The 18,001-nt window shown below is 31.5% G+C and overlaps 1 long non-coding RNA gene and 1 pseudogene across 1 annotated transcript; both read left to right on the forward strand.

The window, feature by feature from the left end:
• Positions 1–578: 578 nt before the first annotated feature.
• LOC105774943 (uncharacterized) lies at positions 579–1,391 on the forward strand. Its single transcript, XR_001127605.2, has 2 exons — positions 579–817; positions 956–1,391. It is a non-coding gene; the product is annotated as an uncharacterized LOC105774943 (long non-coding RNA).
• Positions 1,392–14,809: 13,418 nt separating this feature from the next.
• LOC105775446 (protein IQ-DOMAIN 19-like) lies at positions 14,810–16,406 on the forward strand (annotated as a pseudogene).
• Positions 16,407–18,001: the final 1,595 nt, after the last annotated feature.

Genomic DNA, 18,001 nt, shown 5'->3' on the forward strand with positions numbered 1-18,001 from the left:
ATATCATTTTCACTCTAGGCCTAATTTAACTTTCTATTTCACATTTCTACCAATAAATTCAATATTTATGCATTTTAGTCCCTATTGCACAACTTTAACAATTCACTTTACAATCTAGTCCTTATCAATTCTAAACTTAAAATTTATCAAAATAACACCTCAAACTCTAAATATTCAATGATTATAATCTAACGACCGAAATTCAAATGGTACCAAAAATTTGATTTTGAGACTTCGTTTCTATAAATCGATGTCATAAATATTTTAATTAATTATTTACGGAGTTATGTTATAGGTGAATTGATTTTTTTGGTTAGGTAATTTTATCGAATTAGTGTTTAACTAAGGTACAGGACTAAATCGTAAAATTTGTAAAAGTTCAATTGTTATAGATTATTATTTAATAATAGAATAAGTACTTAAGTGGTAATTAAACCAATACATAAAGAATAGTGGACGACTAGTGGATTGTTTTACTTATTTATGTAATAAAATGTTAATAAAATAATAATTAAAAAAAATCTCATTAATACTAAAAAATGGGGTTTTAATAAAAAAAAAAGAAGAATATTAAAAAAAGAGGAGAGTCTTCTTCAACCTGGATTACTTTTTTTCGAAAGGGAGGACACTTAAAAAAAATTCTGCTTGTTTTTCTGGCTACAATTCGACTAGAGAGGTAGAAGAGAATTGTTGCATGCTAAATTTTGAGCTCGTTTAGGAGCTAATTTTCCTCAAGAAACTTGCAAAAAGGGGAAGGAGAAGGCAGCGGCAAAGGGGAAGAGATCTTACTCAAGGTTATGCTTGACTTCGAGTTTCTGTGAGTCCTCTATACATTTTTCTTTCTTGCTTGCTTTGTTACACTTTCATGCTGGTATGAATGTATAAATCCAAGGAAAATTTTGGTGGAATGCATGCTGTCGAGGGAGCTGCTTATGCAGTTTTTTTTTTTAAGCAGGCTATTAAATTTCTTCGCCAGAAAAAGGTGGTTCGGTTGGTGGTGATCTATGCTATCCAAAGTTTTTTTTATAATGTTGTTCAATTGAGCATAAATAAATGAGGTCTGAATAATGGGAATTAAGTGGTTTAAATGTCAGTTTATGATGTCCAAAAAGGATGTGAATTTATGATGTCTGGAATTTGCTATTTAAGGTGTTTAAAAACTACCATGTACAACGTCTGTAGGCTGTAAGGGATGGTTAAATGATGCCATTCATGATGTTGGGAGTTAAAGATTGAAGGTGTCCAAAGGCTATAACTTTAGTTTGTCTAAATGAGCTTGAAATTTATTTAATACACGACATTATGAGTGTTTGTTGCTGTCCAGAGCAAGACAAAAATTAATTGTAAAATTGTTGATTAATGCCCTCTTTGGTGGATTCATTATTACTGTCCATGTAAGAGTAATTAAATATTGGTGCCTATTGAAATGTAATGTTGTACTTGTGTACAATACTGACCAATTTAAAGAGAAATTAAAAGTGCTTGGCAAGTAAAAAGTTTAATTATGATAGCTGCATGTTTGTTGCCCGAGCCAGGCCTTATATATGTGAGAATTGAAGTAAATTTAATAAAACTTCCCAAACTAATGAAGGAGGACCGAATTTGAAGAGGTAGTGAAAATTGTGGAGAATTGAATATGTTTAAATTTGTTGAGTAGTTGAACTGCTACAGGCTGGAATATGGAGAAATTATTGGAGGTTAAAAGCTAACTTTGGCCACTGTCCGAATTCTAGACTTCAGTATTAATTTCCATGTTTAAAGACTTGTAAACTTGCTGGAAATTTGGAGTGTTAGATGTTGTATTTTATGTTGCCGAGTGCTGAAATTTGAGGCATTTAAATGCTGCAAATTATGAGGTTCGGAAGTTGGAAATTGAGGTAATTAGATGCTGCAATTTACCATGTCTGAAAGCTGAAATTTGAGGTGCTAATTATACGCTGTAACTATTAATGCCTTAGGTTGAAATTAAAAAACAAAAATGTAATAGCTACAATTATGATGTTCTGAAGCTGTTCGTAAACTGAAATTAAAAGAGGTAGTAGTTATAATTGAGATGTTATGCTGTTGCATCTAGATTAAAATGTAAGTAATTATGTTGTCTTAAACATTATCTGAAGGGGAGTAATTATCGTATATTAAACTGTCTTTACAATGAAATTGTGATATCTTAACGCGACAAGTTGAAAGGAGTTTATACCTGTAATTTATTGTGCTTTGGTGTTGTAATTAAAAATGTATAACTTTGGGTTTGATATTGATTATCCGTCGTTATTGCGTAAATTGAGTTTAATTGCATGTCCAAAGTTGGATAATTCCATGTAATTTGGTTGGACTAATATTTATACCTTAATTGAGTTTAAATTTATGTCCCAAGCTAATAAATTTCATTTTATATGGTTGGAATTAATATATGCTATGATCGAAGTTTAGTTGTGATCCAAAATTGGACAACTTCATATTATTTGGTTGGACTAAATAAATGATTTGGTTTAAATTTGGTTGCTATCCAAGAGCTGGAGTTTTTCATGTTATTCAATGGTGGCGAAGTACAATGTAACGACCTAGATTTCTCAAAAAGAAAGGAAAGACAAAACCGTGGACGAATGGTTCGGAATATACGGTTTGTGTTCTAAATTTGAATTACTTCGTTTGCTGCATTTATGAGTTGTATTGCAAGGTAAGATTTAAAGAGAGCTGAAAATGATTAAAAAGGGGCTGAATTGTTTCGATACGGAATAGTTGCGTACGATGAGGATTAAATTGAATAATTGTGGAAATATTGTATATTGATATAAGTATGAAATATGATCTGTTCTGAAATGTGGGCTATTTTTACGTATATGTATTGATGGATACTAGATTAATTAATGGTATTAATTTGGAAAAATTGTTTATGAAGGAGATTGAAACAGGGATGAATAAAATATATCGTAATTAAATCTAAAATACAAATCTATTATGTAATGATTAAATTATTTCAATTGTAATATAAAGAGATGTATATGGTACAAATATAACAGATTGATCTATAAGAAGTAAATCGAATCGTATTCTTAGTTGATGTATTATGACATGCAGCTTTCCATACTAAATTGTATTTATTCCTGTTGTTAAGTTAGGCCTACGTAATTTATATTTTACTTAAATGTTAGATATATTAAATGTATAGTTTTATTTCCATGCACATGTTAGGTACTTAGCAATCCGATTATTGATTTAGCATCCAGCAAAAGTCCTAAACTCAAGTGTTGAGGTGAGTTTTTTTTTATCTCAGCATGTACCTAGGATATTGTGAGTATTTCGTTAGCATTTTGGAAATTGTGAATATAAATGTATACGTATGTGTTGGGGATAATCATGTTATGATTATCTTGTTAGGCAACTTGGTTTATAAGCTTGATGATTTAATAGTTGAGAAAATGGTATGTCATGGAATATGTTTTTGTATATGCTCTTATGCACTTGAATGCTTAATAGGTTGGTTCGAAATTTTTGTAAGCTCGATAAAACCTCGAAATTGATTAATTGTATGTTGTATTTGATTATATATGAATAAATTAATATTTAATTGATATTTGGACTACGAAACGAAATAAACTGTTTTGTAATTGCTGGTAACATCTTATAGTTTAGGTTCGACAATCAGACTGAGTATAGGGGGTTTCATATAACATCTTAAATCTTTGACAGTTCCAAAAATTATGACATGGGTCAATTAGTTCGGAGTACTGGGATTCTGAAAACATAAAAATTCTAAGAAAATGACTAAATTGAACTAACCAAATTGAGCTTTGAATATTAAATCCTAGGCCCGGCGTTCTCGCACTTGTTTCTTTTTGTTTCGAATTGAGAAGGAAATGAAGAGAATTTTAATTCATCTTTCAATTTTATTAATCTTTGTTTATTTCTTTTATTTTAATTAACATATATATTTTTTCAATTTCTTTTTAGTTTAGTTAAGCTACCGTCCACTATTATTAGACCATTGGTCTATTTGCTTCAAAAGTCACTTAATCATGTTCTACCTTATAATTTAATATTAAATCACATTTTTATCATTTATGTGATTTAGTCCTTATACTCTAATTAAAAATATTTATTAACTCAAAAGAGAAGTTGTTGAATAATAAAGAATTGATTGAATTGTGTAAAATGTAAAGGTCTTTATATAGGCTAGCTAAATAAATATAAATAAAACATTTAATTATACTAGAACTCTAATTAACCTAAACAAGAAATAATTTTAAACTAAACTTTCTTGTTGACATAAAACTACTAAATAATTTAAAACACTTAATAATTATCACAAATTTGGAATAAAAAATAATAAAATAATAAGAGCTGATAAATACAATACTAGACTCATATATAAAAAATTAAGCCTCAAACTCGAACCCATATGATTTAAACTCGAATCAAAAGCCCAAAACTCGTAATTCCCGTAATAATTTTGTCTAAAAAATTTGCTCATGCAATCTTCACTTAAATGATCATAACTTGAGTTCCTGAACTTGAAATCGAGTGATCCAAAGTGTGTTTCGAAGCTAAGAAATAGATCTTCGAATGTTATACAAACATCTTAATACAAAAATTCCTAGATATCAACCAAAAATTTGTCGCAAATGGACTAATTTTTTTAGTTTGAAATTGATAGCTTGGTTGAATTAACTTTAATACATTTCACCCATTCCATCATTCTTCGTTTTCTCAAAAAGATTCATCCTCTGATACTAGCTTTAATTGAATCTAAGTTTGATTTGCTTGACCTTAAACCTTGTTGTTGGGTCTTGAGGTAGTGTAAGCCCATCACATCCATAGGCCTAAAATTGGGCATTGAAACTCGTATAGTTCCCCCATTCCTCAAGAAGATTCGTCCTCAAATATTTAGTTGTAGAAAAAGAAAAGAGATTAAAATTAATAACAATAAAAGCAAACAAATACTTACATAAGCTTTCCTGTGCACCAAAATTATCTCCAAGATCAAATATATGATTTTGATCCCCCAAATCAGCATGGATTACGTACTTTTCCTTAAAAAAAAAAACCATCAACACTAAACAAATAAATGTTAGGTACACGAGTGTTCAAGTAAAAAAATAACTTATAACTTTCTTTGAATATGCATGACCATCCTTAAGAATTTCCAATAATGAGTCAAGAATTTCACATAACAATAAAAATTAAGAAAGTTAAGATTATTATGTAAAATTCATTGTTAAAGGTTAAGATATAAATAAATTTTGCAAGTGAAAATGTATAAAATGCTTTAAGAAACCTATCTAGTGAAACAAAATTACTATTTTTAACATTTACAAATCTAGATAAACTCATAAAATCAAGTGAACTTTTAGACCACGATTTATTGAAACTTGACCAATGAGAAAGCATGTCATAAGAAAATATTTTACAAACAAAGTTAGTAGCATACTTATTAAAAACATTCAATGTATGCCTTCTTAAATCAATTTGTAATGTTTGCTTGCATTTCTTGCCTTGTAGCACTTGTGGAGAATCATCAATGTCCAATGTACCTCTCTCTCATAAGTAAAATCGTCTATATAATTGGAAGTCTATAATGGATTCTTGAATTTTTGTAATAAAGAAACACCACAAAACAAATTTGAATTAGGGTTAGTTAAAACATAATCATTCCTCACTTTTGTATGGGTATTTTCTTGCTTTTCATTTTCTTTTTTCCACTTGAGAGCTCTCCAATTGTACCTCATATGGATTTTCATTCACCAAATTTGGACCATCAAGTAGACTTTTATCACTCAAGGTTTCTTTTCTCTCGGTTTTTTCACATTATTTTTCTTCACTTCCCATATCTCCCTCATATGTATTATGAATATTCAATTCAGTGTAATACATCTCAATGGAAGAAATTGACGTTTCTATCTCATCTAACTCCATAGATTCGAGAAAAAAATTATCACTATCATGTTTTTTCGATTCACAAACTTCACTATCACTATTGTCACAACTCTCACTAGGTGATTCATCTCTAGCATCTATTTCAACATTAACTTTAGAACAAGATGCAATGCTAGATCTAAACTTAACAATAGGTGCAACATCATATTTACTTTCTCTTTGGGTGAGTATCGAATTGGACATTCGAGACTTTTGTGACCTTTGCTACCATACCAATAACATTTAACAATATATACGAGAATTTCTTCTCTAATTGGATATTTAATTGGACATTAAAAACCCTCATGATCTTTTGAACTACACCAATATGATTTCATGACAGGTGAGAAATCAATCGTACTCCTCTTTTTGTTTGGCCATCTCCTATTGAATTGAAAAAACTAATTTATGGCAACCTTTCCTATCACAACAAGTCTCTTGATAATTATTTCCATGAAATTGTAGAACTGAGAACTTTGATTTAGCTAAACAGTGTTGCTAGGGTCATTATTAACCAAAGTCTCATCATTTGCATAAGGGACACGACAAGCATTATTTGCACGAAGACAATAATAAAAAAATGTAGTTTGACTAGAAATAATTCAAGTGGCTAAATCGAGTTCTGAGGATCGGATTGGTAATTCTATTATGAGTATGTATTTGGAGGGTCAAAGATTGTAAAATATTTTTATCAGTCAAAGAAACCATAAAATTTGGATAACAATTAAAATGTATTGTGCCTGTACATAGGCTTGTTTCTATAGTTCCTAATAATGAGTCATTAAACATGATGTGTCTTTGGTCTCTTAAGACTACTAATATTGAGGTATTTTTAGTGGCTTCAACACTAAGAGGTTTGACTCAAACTTGGACTAATCCAAAATGGATATGTTTGTATCTTTTTTTATTGAGTTTATTAATGACGACTTTATCTAATAATTGGATTGTTTCATATTCTTTTTGAATAGGTAAACTCCTTTCTTTTGTTTTTATAACATAACTGCAAAAAACATTTAAATTTTCAAAAGTTGTTTTTTTTTGTAAACTTGGTTTATTGGAACTCTTGGAAGAGTCCAATTATCAAATCTTTGGGGAATATTTTCATAATATTCTTCTTGTTCATTAATAGTTTTGTTTGAGGTTTGGTCAGATCCTCGGGACTAACTGGTATCAGAGCCAAAGAGGAGCAGGTATTTCTAAGTTTAAGAAAAACCTTTCAATTTGTTTTCGATATTTCTGAGTTCTAGTTTAACTATCTTTATTAATGTATTATTATTTTGCTGAGAATTGATACAGTGTCCAGTTAGCCATGGGTTAGGCATGTTAAGGACATAGTATCCCTGTAGGCAACTTAATTAATTCAGAAATCTAGATAGTAGAACCCCCTGTAGGAAATAAGAAAACAAAGAATGTTTCATTTCCTTAGAAGAACCAATTCTTCTGCAAGCTTTGTTTCTAATCAATCCCAAGAATCTGACCAAACCTCAAACAACACTGTTAATGAACAAGAAGAACATTATAAAAAATATTCCCCAAAGATTTGATAATTGGACTCTTCCAAGAGTTTCAACAAACCAAGTTTACAAAAAAAACAAGTTTTGAAAATTTAAATGCTTTGTTGCAGCTATGTTATAAAAACAAAAGAAAGGAGTTTACCTATTCAAAAAGAATATGAAACAATCCAATTATTAGATAAAGTCGTCAATAATAAACTAAATGAACAAAGATACAAACATATCCATTTTGGATTAGTCCAGGTTTGAGTCAAATCTCTTAGTGTTGAAGCCACTAAAAATACCTCAATATTAGTAGTCTTAAGAGACCAAAGACACATCATGTTTAATGACTCATTATTAGGAACTATAGAAACAAGCCTATGTACAGGCCCAATACATTTTAATTGTTATCCAAATTTTATGGTTTCTTTGACTGATAAAAATATTTTACAATCTTTGACCCTCCAAATACATACCCATAACTACAAAATACTTCCTGGTACGGAAGTATTAACTTTAGTGTATAGACTCCATTTCAAAACTATGTATTCTGTTGTTAATACCAAGGCTTTACTCCAAAGCCCAAAAGGAGAAACCCTCTTAATAGAGACAGATACCACAAGATCTCATACCATAATCCCAAGAACAATACAATGGCATGAGATAAGCCTTCTTGATAAAGTGGAAACTTGAAGGTGCTATAGATCCTGTGGCACCAACTCCCATAAGAAACACTTCATTAAGTGAACTTTCTCAACACCAAGATGGCATAGTTGAATTAAAATTCAATAGGCCACAAAGAATGCCCCTAAGATATTCCTTTGAAATAGGAAGTACCAGCACAACTTTTAGGAGGTTAAATATAGAAGAAGAGTCAAATCCAGAAACACAAACAGTAGATTTTCGGACTGCCAGAGCCTCTGTCTCTTCTATCCCAACAACATTTAGGACCAATTTACAATGAATAGATAATTTCTCAAATATAGCTCAACCTATCTATGCTAGACAGGAAGAGAGTCCCCAAAATTCACCTAATATGTCACCAACATATTCATCAATAACCAATAATGCAAGATAAGGAGAAAATTCAGAAATATTTGTTTTAGAAAAAATGTTTGAGATAAATAAATAATGGTGTAGAAAGCACTTCTATTCCAACAAAAATAAACAAAAAGAGAAGATTACTTTAAAAATTATAATGATAAAAAGAAATCATTCTTCAATAATATTATAGATTTATGAATATCCATAAAGTCCATATAAAATTCTTTGAATGGTTTGAAGAATATTATTTAGAATCTGTTAATACAATAAGACATAATACTAGATGGCAGACTAATAAAGGAGAAGTTGAATCTCGACATCCCCCTTTAATGGAGGTTCAATATCTTCACAAGAATACTGGAATAAAAGCAAATCCTTTAAAAATGAGAGCTCCTGATGCAGGAGAATAAATCTCATCAAAAGATATTAAAATGATAGTAGAACAAAACAATTATACAAATATTAATCTTCATACAATAGGAAAACAGCTAGATTATATTGAGAATCTGGTAGAGAGTCAACCGATCAGGAAAGAACTAGTAAAAGAGATAACTGAAAAAAGTTCCAAAGAACCAATATTCACACCTTATGAGATTCCAAAACCTTTCCAAAAATCCCAAAATGATTTCCTAACAGAAATCCAAAATCGACTTAATGCTTTCGAAAGCTACAAGTCTGAATTAATTGCCCCTGATACCCCAATACAAGCCCAACATTCAGTAAATACATTACACCAATCCTCCCAATCTGACTCGGATCATTCAGATGAACAACAAATTAACAAGATGGCTTGGAAAGAACCAAAAAGATTATATTATCCAAAAATCACTGCACCTGATCTTAACATAAAAGAAAAACCCGTTTTCCAAAATAAATACAATGCTAATACAATATATGAATGGAATATAGATGGAATGTTTGAATACAATATTCTTAGTTTATTACAACAAATGACAATGGTTTCAAGTGTTTATAAAACCCAAAATAAAAATGGATTAATCAGTGATCATGTTATAGCTAATCTTTTAGTTGCTGGATTTACTGGTCAATTAAAAGGATGGTGGGATCATGCACTCACTAAAACCCAACAGGAAGAAATTTTAAAAGTAATAAAAAAAGATGACCAAAATAGAATTATTTTAGACAAACAAGGAAGAGAAATCTAAGATGCAGTAGCAACTTTAATTTTCTCAATCTCTAAACACTTTATTAGAGATCCTTCTCATCTTAAAGATAGAAATTCAGAATTATTATCAAATTTAAAATGCAAAAAATTAACCGATTTTAAATGGTATAAAGATGTCTTTATGGCTAGAGTTATGCAAAGATCTAATAACTAACAACCATTTTGGAAAGAAAAATTTCTAGCAGGACTTCCCACTTTATTAGGAGAAAAGGTTAGGAATCAAATAAGAGAAAATTACAAAGGTATTATTCCATATGAAAAGCTTACATATGGTGAACTAATTAGTTTCACCCAAAAGAAGGATTAAAAATTTGTCAAGATTTAAAATTACAAAACAACTTAAGAAAGAAAGATATCAATGTAGAAAGGAATTAGGATCATTCGCCACCAATTTGACATCGAGAATGAACCTTTTCTTCAAAAACATGTTTCCTGAAAAGCCAAAAATAGGAAAAAATATTTCAGAATATTATAAAAACTTAAATATAGAAAATATAGAAAAGGAAGAAACAACAAAAATAGAAAACAAAATTGATAAAACAATAAAATGTTATAGATGTGGAAAACCAGGACATATTTCAAAATATTGTAAAATCAAAAGAAAAATCAATAATTTAAATTTAGATGAAGAGGTAGAACAAAAATTAAATGAAATCCTATTAGAAACAACTTCTTCGAAAATGATACATCTATCAAATGATGAATTACAAATAGATGAATTACATACAACATCTCGGTCTTCTAGTGATGAAAATGAACCTTCAATTAACATGTTAACCAAAGATCAAGAATTTATGATTGAAGTTATTGATAAAATTTAAGACCTAGAGCTTAAAAGAGAATACCTTTTGAAATTAAAATCCTCATTAAAAGATAAACCGAGAAAAAGAAAAGGAAATCATTTCTAGTCAATCACAAATGTATAATATACAAGACATAATATTTAATAAATATGAGAAAACAAAACCAAGGCAAATTACAAATTCAATTACAAATTGAAATAAAAGCATTAAATTGGAACTTTCTCAGCTTAAAACAGAACAACAAGAAATGAAAGAACAAATGAGGTCCTTAAAACACGAAACCGCAGAAAAAAGTTTGTCAGAAACTGAAACTAAACCTGAGGAAAATACACAAGAATATATGATGATTCTAACTGAAGTATCTATTCAAAGATATTTAATAAAAATAAATATTGTTATAAATAATGAATTCCAATTAGAAACAATAGCCCTTTTTGATACAGGAGCGGACCAAAACTGCATTAGAGAAGGAATAATTCCAACAAAATATTATAATAAAACATCGAATCTCTTAAAGTCGCAAATGGTAAAAACTAAAATTACTTACAAAATTCCCAATGCGTAAATATCCAACAAAGGTATAAAATATCAAACATGTTTTTAATGGTAAAAGATATTACCCAAGATGTCATATTAGGAACCCCATTCATATCCTTACTTAAACCTTATAATGTAACAAATAATTCTATCTCCACCAAAGTTTTAAACACTAAGGTAGAATTTCCTTTTGTAGAAAAACCTAAAATAAGAAATCTCAACTGTTAAAATCTTTATCCATTCATAATGGGCAAATTAATAATTTAATTAATTATAAATAGAAGCAAATCTCTTTTCTAAAAGAAGAAATATGTTTTAAAAATTAACGAACAATTAAGAAAAGAGAAATACAAAAAGAATAAATCAAATCAAAAAAGAAATAGAATCAACAATTTGTTCTGACATTCCCAATACCTTCTGGAACAGAAAAAAATACGAAGTAACATTACCATATGAAAACGATTTTGATGAAAGACAAATACCCACAAAAGCAAGACCCATACAAATAACAAAGAAATGGAAAAATTTTGTAGAAAAGAAATACAAGACCTTCTTAATAAAAATTTAATTAGGAAGAGCAGTTCCCCTTGGAGTTGTTCAACATTCCATGTAATAAAAAATGCAGAACTTGAAAGAGGAACACCAAGATTAGTAATTAATTATAAACCTCTTAATCAAGCCTGAAAATTGATTAGATACCTAATACCAAACAAGAAAGATTTGTTACAAAAACTTTGTAATGCAAATATTTTCTCAAAATTTGACATGAAATCTGGATTTTGGCAAATCCAAATAAAAGAAGAAGAAAGATATAAATCAACATTTACCGTACCATTTGGACAATATGAATGGAATGTAATGCCTTTTGGGTTAAAAATGCTCCATCTGAGTTTCAAAGAATAATGAATGATATTTTTTTACCAATATTCTCAATTCACAATAGTATAAATCGATGATGTATTAGTATTTTCGAAAATTTAGAAAAACACTTCAAACATATATCGATCTTTATAAAAGTCATAAGAAATAATGGTTGAGTAGTTTCTAAATCCAAAATAAGTTTGTTCCAAACCAAAGTAAGGTTTTTAGTTAATTATATTATCCAAGGAACCATTACTCGAATAGAACGATCTATAGAGTTTGCTAGCAAATTTCTAGACCAAATTCTTGATAAGGTTCAATTACAAATGTTCTTAGGAAGCCTCAATTATGTCATAGACTTTTATCTAGGTCTGAGCAAATTATGTAAACCGTTATATGATAGGCTCAAAAAGAATCTACAACCTTGGAAAAATAACCATACCAATATTATCACCCAAATCAAAAAACAAATCACTAAGCTTCCTTGTTTATATTTAGCTGATCCAAATGCCCCCAAGATAGTTGAGACAGATGCTTCTGAAATAGGATATGGTGGGATCCTAAAACAAGTTAAAGGAGGAAAAGAGCAAATAGTCCAGTTTACTTCCGACATCGAATCTCTTTCAAACAAAATTATAGTACCATTAAAAAAGAAATTTTATCAATTGTTTTGTGTATTACAAAATTCCAAAGTGATTTATTAAATCAAAAATTTCTTTTACGAATCGATTGCAAATCAACAAAAAAGTTTTACAAAAAGATGTTCAAAACATTGCCTCAAAACAGATTTTTGCAAGATGGCAAGCAATCTTGAGCATATTTGATTTTGATATTGAATACATCAAAGGATAAACTAATTCTTTCCCTGATTTTCTCACCAGAGAGTTTCTTCAAAAATGCCCCCAAACTGCGAGACAAAGGAAAAAGGAAAATAGAAGAATCATCCAAAACCCAAATCACCTCAAAACCAATTAAGTCATGGTATGAAATTTGCCATGAAGAAGATGAGAAATCATCATCATCATCAAAATCCTCTAAAAATACAATAATTTAAGTTGCACAAGATCCAAATGAGATTGGTTCTCAAATCAAAAAATGGATTGAGTCCCTATCTCAATCTCCGCAAGTAGCATTGGCCTTTTCACAAATGAAAGTGGAAACTCCTCTTAAACAAATTGCTGCTAAGCAGCAAATGTTTCAAAAAATAAAGAGATTATTTTACACAAACCAAAATCTCTTAAAAATGTTTTAAAAGAGATTTCTCTCCAAGATGTTTTTCCAAAAGAGATAGCAGTGTCTTTACAGACAGCTACACAAAAATCTTCACAATATTTTCCATACAAATATTTTGAGAAAATTCTTGTTATGGAGGAAGAATTTTCAGAAAAACCTCCACAAATACTTGCAAACGAACTTTTCAATGGATGGCATTTCAAACCATTAGATTCTCAAAAACCCCAACAGTATTATGAAAATATACTGGTCCAAACTGGGTTAGTATTGTTCAAACATTACACAGATCCAAAAGGTCCAAATTTTATTACCCATTCAACAACCCAAATATTAAAAATTCTTCGACCAAGAGATTGGAGTGAAAACCCAAATACTCCAAAGAAATTCCCAGCCAAATTTACCACCAAAATAGACCATTACCCATATTTTACATATTGGGATTACCAAATGGCATTGTACAATGCCTTCTTAATGAACAATCAGCACATGAGACATTCTTGGCTCATATATTTCAAATATCGTACCCAATTAAAATTCCCAAACTGGTTCCAAGAGTGGTGGAATTGGTATGGACCATCATCCTTTGAGATACTACCAGAAAAAGTTGAAAACTTATGGCCCAAATTCTTTGACAGATTTCATCCCGAACTAGATCAAAAACACATTTACACGACAATCCATTTTTTCTCAAAACTATGCATTTCTTGGATTGTCTCATGGAAATATTCTTATGAGCAAGACCAATATACTAGAATTCCATTATTAGTTTGCAACTACAGGACTAAATGGTGGGGTGAGAGAGGCAAAAATATGATTCAAAATATTTGGATAATTATTTCAACAAGAATCCAAGATTATTAAGTCCGGAGCCCCGGATCAAACCACAGCAAAATTTCTTCAAGCAAAGTCGACAACTAGTGCAATGTTAGCTCAAGCCAAAACCAAAAAAGAATACAAAAAACTCATTGCTGAAATGCTCAGGTCATTGTCTGAATCTGAAGATGAATCTTCAGCATCCTCAATCAAGACAGTGAACCTTGCAGATGATACCACTTCGGTAACATCACCAGGTCTAAAAAGAAATAATACTAGAAATGATATATGAACAGGAGAGATTCCCTGCAAGAAATGATGTGTGAACAGGAGAGATTCCCTGCAACAAAATAATGCGTGAACAGGAAAGATTCCCTGCAAGAAATGATGTATGAACATGAGAGATTCCCTGCAACAAAATAATGTGTGAACAGGAAATATTCCCTATAAGAAAAGACAAGTGAATAGTTCTGTAATTTTTATTTTTGTAATCAGAGAATATATTCTCTGAAAAGTTTTAATCAAAGTTTCAAATGTAATGATTTCCCGATTCAGATAATGTAAAGAGAGAATAGCCCTCTACAAAAGGCTATCAGTTTGAGAATGAAAGACAAGGCAGCTTCTTCATTCTTTCGAAAGCTATCATTTAGGGCTTAATGAGCATTACCGAATTATCCTCTGAACATGGCACGGTAGTTACATTACACAAAGAATAATGCAGTAGTAAGATTAGGCTGTCAAAAAAGACAAGAAAAAAATTTGAAGTGTGTAATTAAGATATGCTTTAATAAGGAAGCCCATTACATGGTGAAAGCTAAAATTTATAGCCATGGAGATCTGTACATCACTTGTTGCTGTCATCTTTGTATGATCTTGTCTGATGCAACGGTGGAAAGTGGAGTTCTACAGAGATGCTAAGGGAAATGGGGAAGACAGGAAAATGGCTTAAAAGCTTCTTAACATGCAAAAAAGTTAAGGAGAAAGAGAAAGGGAAATACGCAAGTAATCAGAAGTCGTTGGTTGCTCTAGAGAATTCTACTACGATTTCAATCCCATCAACTTATTCTAAAGAGAAAAAGAGATGGAGCTTTCGAAGGTCGTCAGCTACGTTAATGCCTACAAAGGGCATAAATTCTACAGAACAAGCTCCAACTACTCCACCGCCTTCAGTGGAGGCAGCCACTAAGCCACTAAGGATGAACAAAAAAAGGATGCCATGGCTGTCGCAGTGGCAACAGTAGCACCTGCTGACGTTCCTATTGCAGCTGTGATCCATTTAACTGCTACTGCCACTGAGAAAGTTGGCGTAGCTGAAGAAGCTGCAGTCACAAAAATTCAATCCATCTTCCGGTCATATTTGGTATGTAACTTATTAACCGTCCAATGTATAATTTGGCACCAAAAACTATATGTATTTGACAAATTATGATATGAAATATCAAGTTGGATCCATTGGTGTTGTAACAGGCTAGAAAAGCTCTGAATGCATTAAAAGGACTAGTAAAGTTACAGGCACTGATAAGAGGTCACTTGGTGAGAAAATAGGCGATTGCTACTCTGCGTTGCATGCAGGCGTCGTTTGCAGCACAAGACAAAGCTCGAGCTCAGAGGATTCGGATGGTTGAAGTATTCAAGCCAGCTAGCTAGCGACAATAACCTCACAGAAGGTCAACACCAGATCACCAGTTCAGGCATGCATATCAAGTAAGTTAGAGTTACAAGCAAAACACAAGAGCCTAGTATTGTTTCTTAAAAATTAGAAGCATTGCAAAAATTTCTATTAAATTCTTGTACATTTAATTTTCCATATGACTTTGGTTCATGTAAGAGATCGACAGAGAAATGAAAGAAAATATTAAGATTGAAGAGATAGATCTTGGTGATTCAAAGGGATGTTTGACGAGCAGAAATAACTATTCATACCATTCACAAGAAGAACGAGTGGTGGAACATAGATTTTCGAGTCATTATCCCTCAAGTCGTGCATGCTTCAAGCAAGAAAATTATCAGTTATCTTCACCACCATCAGCTTTGACAGACATGAGTCCCAGAGCATGTAGTGGTCATTTTGAGGACTATTCTTTCACTCCATCAAAAAGCAGCCCCCGAAACTATTCAAATATTTCCAAACCACCTTTAGCATTGCAGAGAACTGAATATGTGGAATCTACGTCATATAAATACCCCTTATTCCCCAATTACATGGCTAAGACAGAATCTTCAAGAGCAAAATCCAGATCACAAAGTGAAACCAAATCAAGGCAAGACTCATTTGAAAGACAACCAACCAGGTGAACGTCATCAGTTGAAGGACGGAATCATGTCCCAAGGACTGTAAGGATGCAGAGGTCATTTTCACTCATTGGAGCCACTGCTCAAAACCATCAATATACTTGGTCAATCAAGCTTGATAGATCAATAGTCTCCCTTAAAGACAGTGAGTACGGATCAACCAGTATAGTACTCACAAACATCAACTACTGCAGACTCCTAGTCGCATATAATGTAAGTATGAAATAGACTAAAAGAAAATCATCAAAATTCCAGCCTGTTGAATTTAAATCAATAATCAATGATCAAAACAACAGAAAATTATGTTTGAAACATAAAAAAATAAGCAAAATGGATGTTGGATGAGAGAACAAATTTGACAACTCTCATTTCTTTAATAAGAAATTTTACATGTACATAAGTAGTTCTATCACATTGGAAGAAAACAAAGTTTGCTTGAGCTAGTACCCAAGCTATTAAATCAGCTTAATGATAACCTAAAAGCTACTAAATCAGCTAAGTATTTAACTAAACCTTAGCAAAAACAAAAGTTACAATAAAACTAATAAAAGTCAACTATTACAAAAGTTTAACAACCAAAATACACAAAGGTCATTTGCATGCTTCATGCATGTTGCTGCATTATTGCTTGGTCACTTGCATGCTGCTGCATTGTTGCCAACTTTCAACACTCCTCTTTGGCTACAAAGTAGCAAACTCCAATTTCCTTCTTCAAATACTCGAATCTTGTAGTAGTCAATGGCTTGGTCAAAATGTCTGCGAGCTGAACCTCCGAGCAGTAATGGATTAGGTTGATTTCCTTTGACAATTTTGCCTCCCTTACAAAATGATACTTAATCTTGAAGTGCTTAGTCTTGCCATAGAATACAAGATTCTTGGCAATAGCAACAACTGACTGATTATCTACGTAGATCTCTGTTGCTTCCTCTTGATTAGCATTCAAGTTACTCAATAGCTTCCTAAGCCAGATGGCTTGATTAACAGCAGTAGCAGCTGCAATATACTCTACTTTTGCAGTGGATTGAGCTACTGTCAGTTGCTTCTTAGAACTCCAACTAAAAACACTTGAGCCTAGAGCGAAATGGGCTACATTGCAGCAATGCATTGAAATAAGCTACATTGAGCCTAAGGTCCCTTTGACATACCTTAAGACTCTTTTAGCAGCCTTGAAATGAGCTACATTGTAGTAATGCATGAACCTCGATAGAAGGCTGACTGTGTACATGATGTCTAACCTTGTTGCTATCAAATACAGTAGGCAACCAACCAGACTTCTATAGCTTTTCTCTTCAACTCGAGCATTATCACTGTTGCTGAAGAGTTTTTCTCCTTCTGCCACAAGAGTGTTAGCAGGTTTGTAATTTGTCATGCAAAACTTGCTTAGGACCTTCAATGCAAATACTTGTTGGCTTATGAAAATACCCTATTCATTCTGATTCACTTTCAAACCAAGAAAGTAAGTCAGCAATCTTAAATCAATCATCTCAAAATCATCTTGCATCTACTTCTTGAATTCATCAATCAGCTCACTCCTACAACCAGTAACCAATAAGTCATCCACATACAGAGACACAATCACAAGGTTTCCTTTTCAACCTTATTCACATAGAGTGTAGGCTCACTAGTGCTCTTCTTGAACCCCAGCCTAGACAAGTATGCATCAATCTTGTCATACCAGGCCCTTGGAGCTTGTCTTAGGCCATAGAAGGCCTTCTTGAGCTTGGAGACCTTGTGCTCTTCACCAAGAACCTTGAATCCATCAGGTTGTTCAACAAAGATCTCTTCCTTGAGAAATCCATTCAGAAAAGTGGATTTAACATCCA

Source organism: Gossypium raimondii, chromosome 10 (assembly GCF_025698545.1).
Source record: "Gossypium raimondii isolate GPD5lz chromosome 10, ASM2569854v1, whole genome shotgun sequence".
Classification (NCBI taxonomy): domain Eukaryota; kingdom Viridiplantae; phylum Streptophyta; class Magnoliopsida; order Malvales; family Malvaceae; genus Gossypium; species Gossypium raimondii.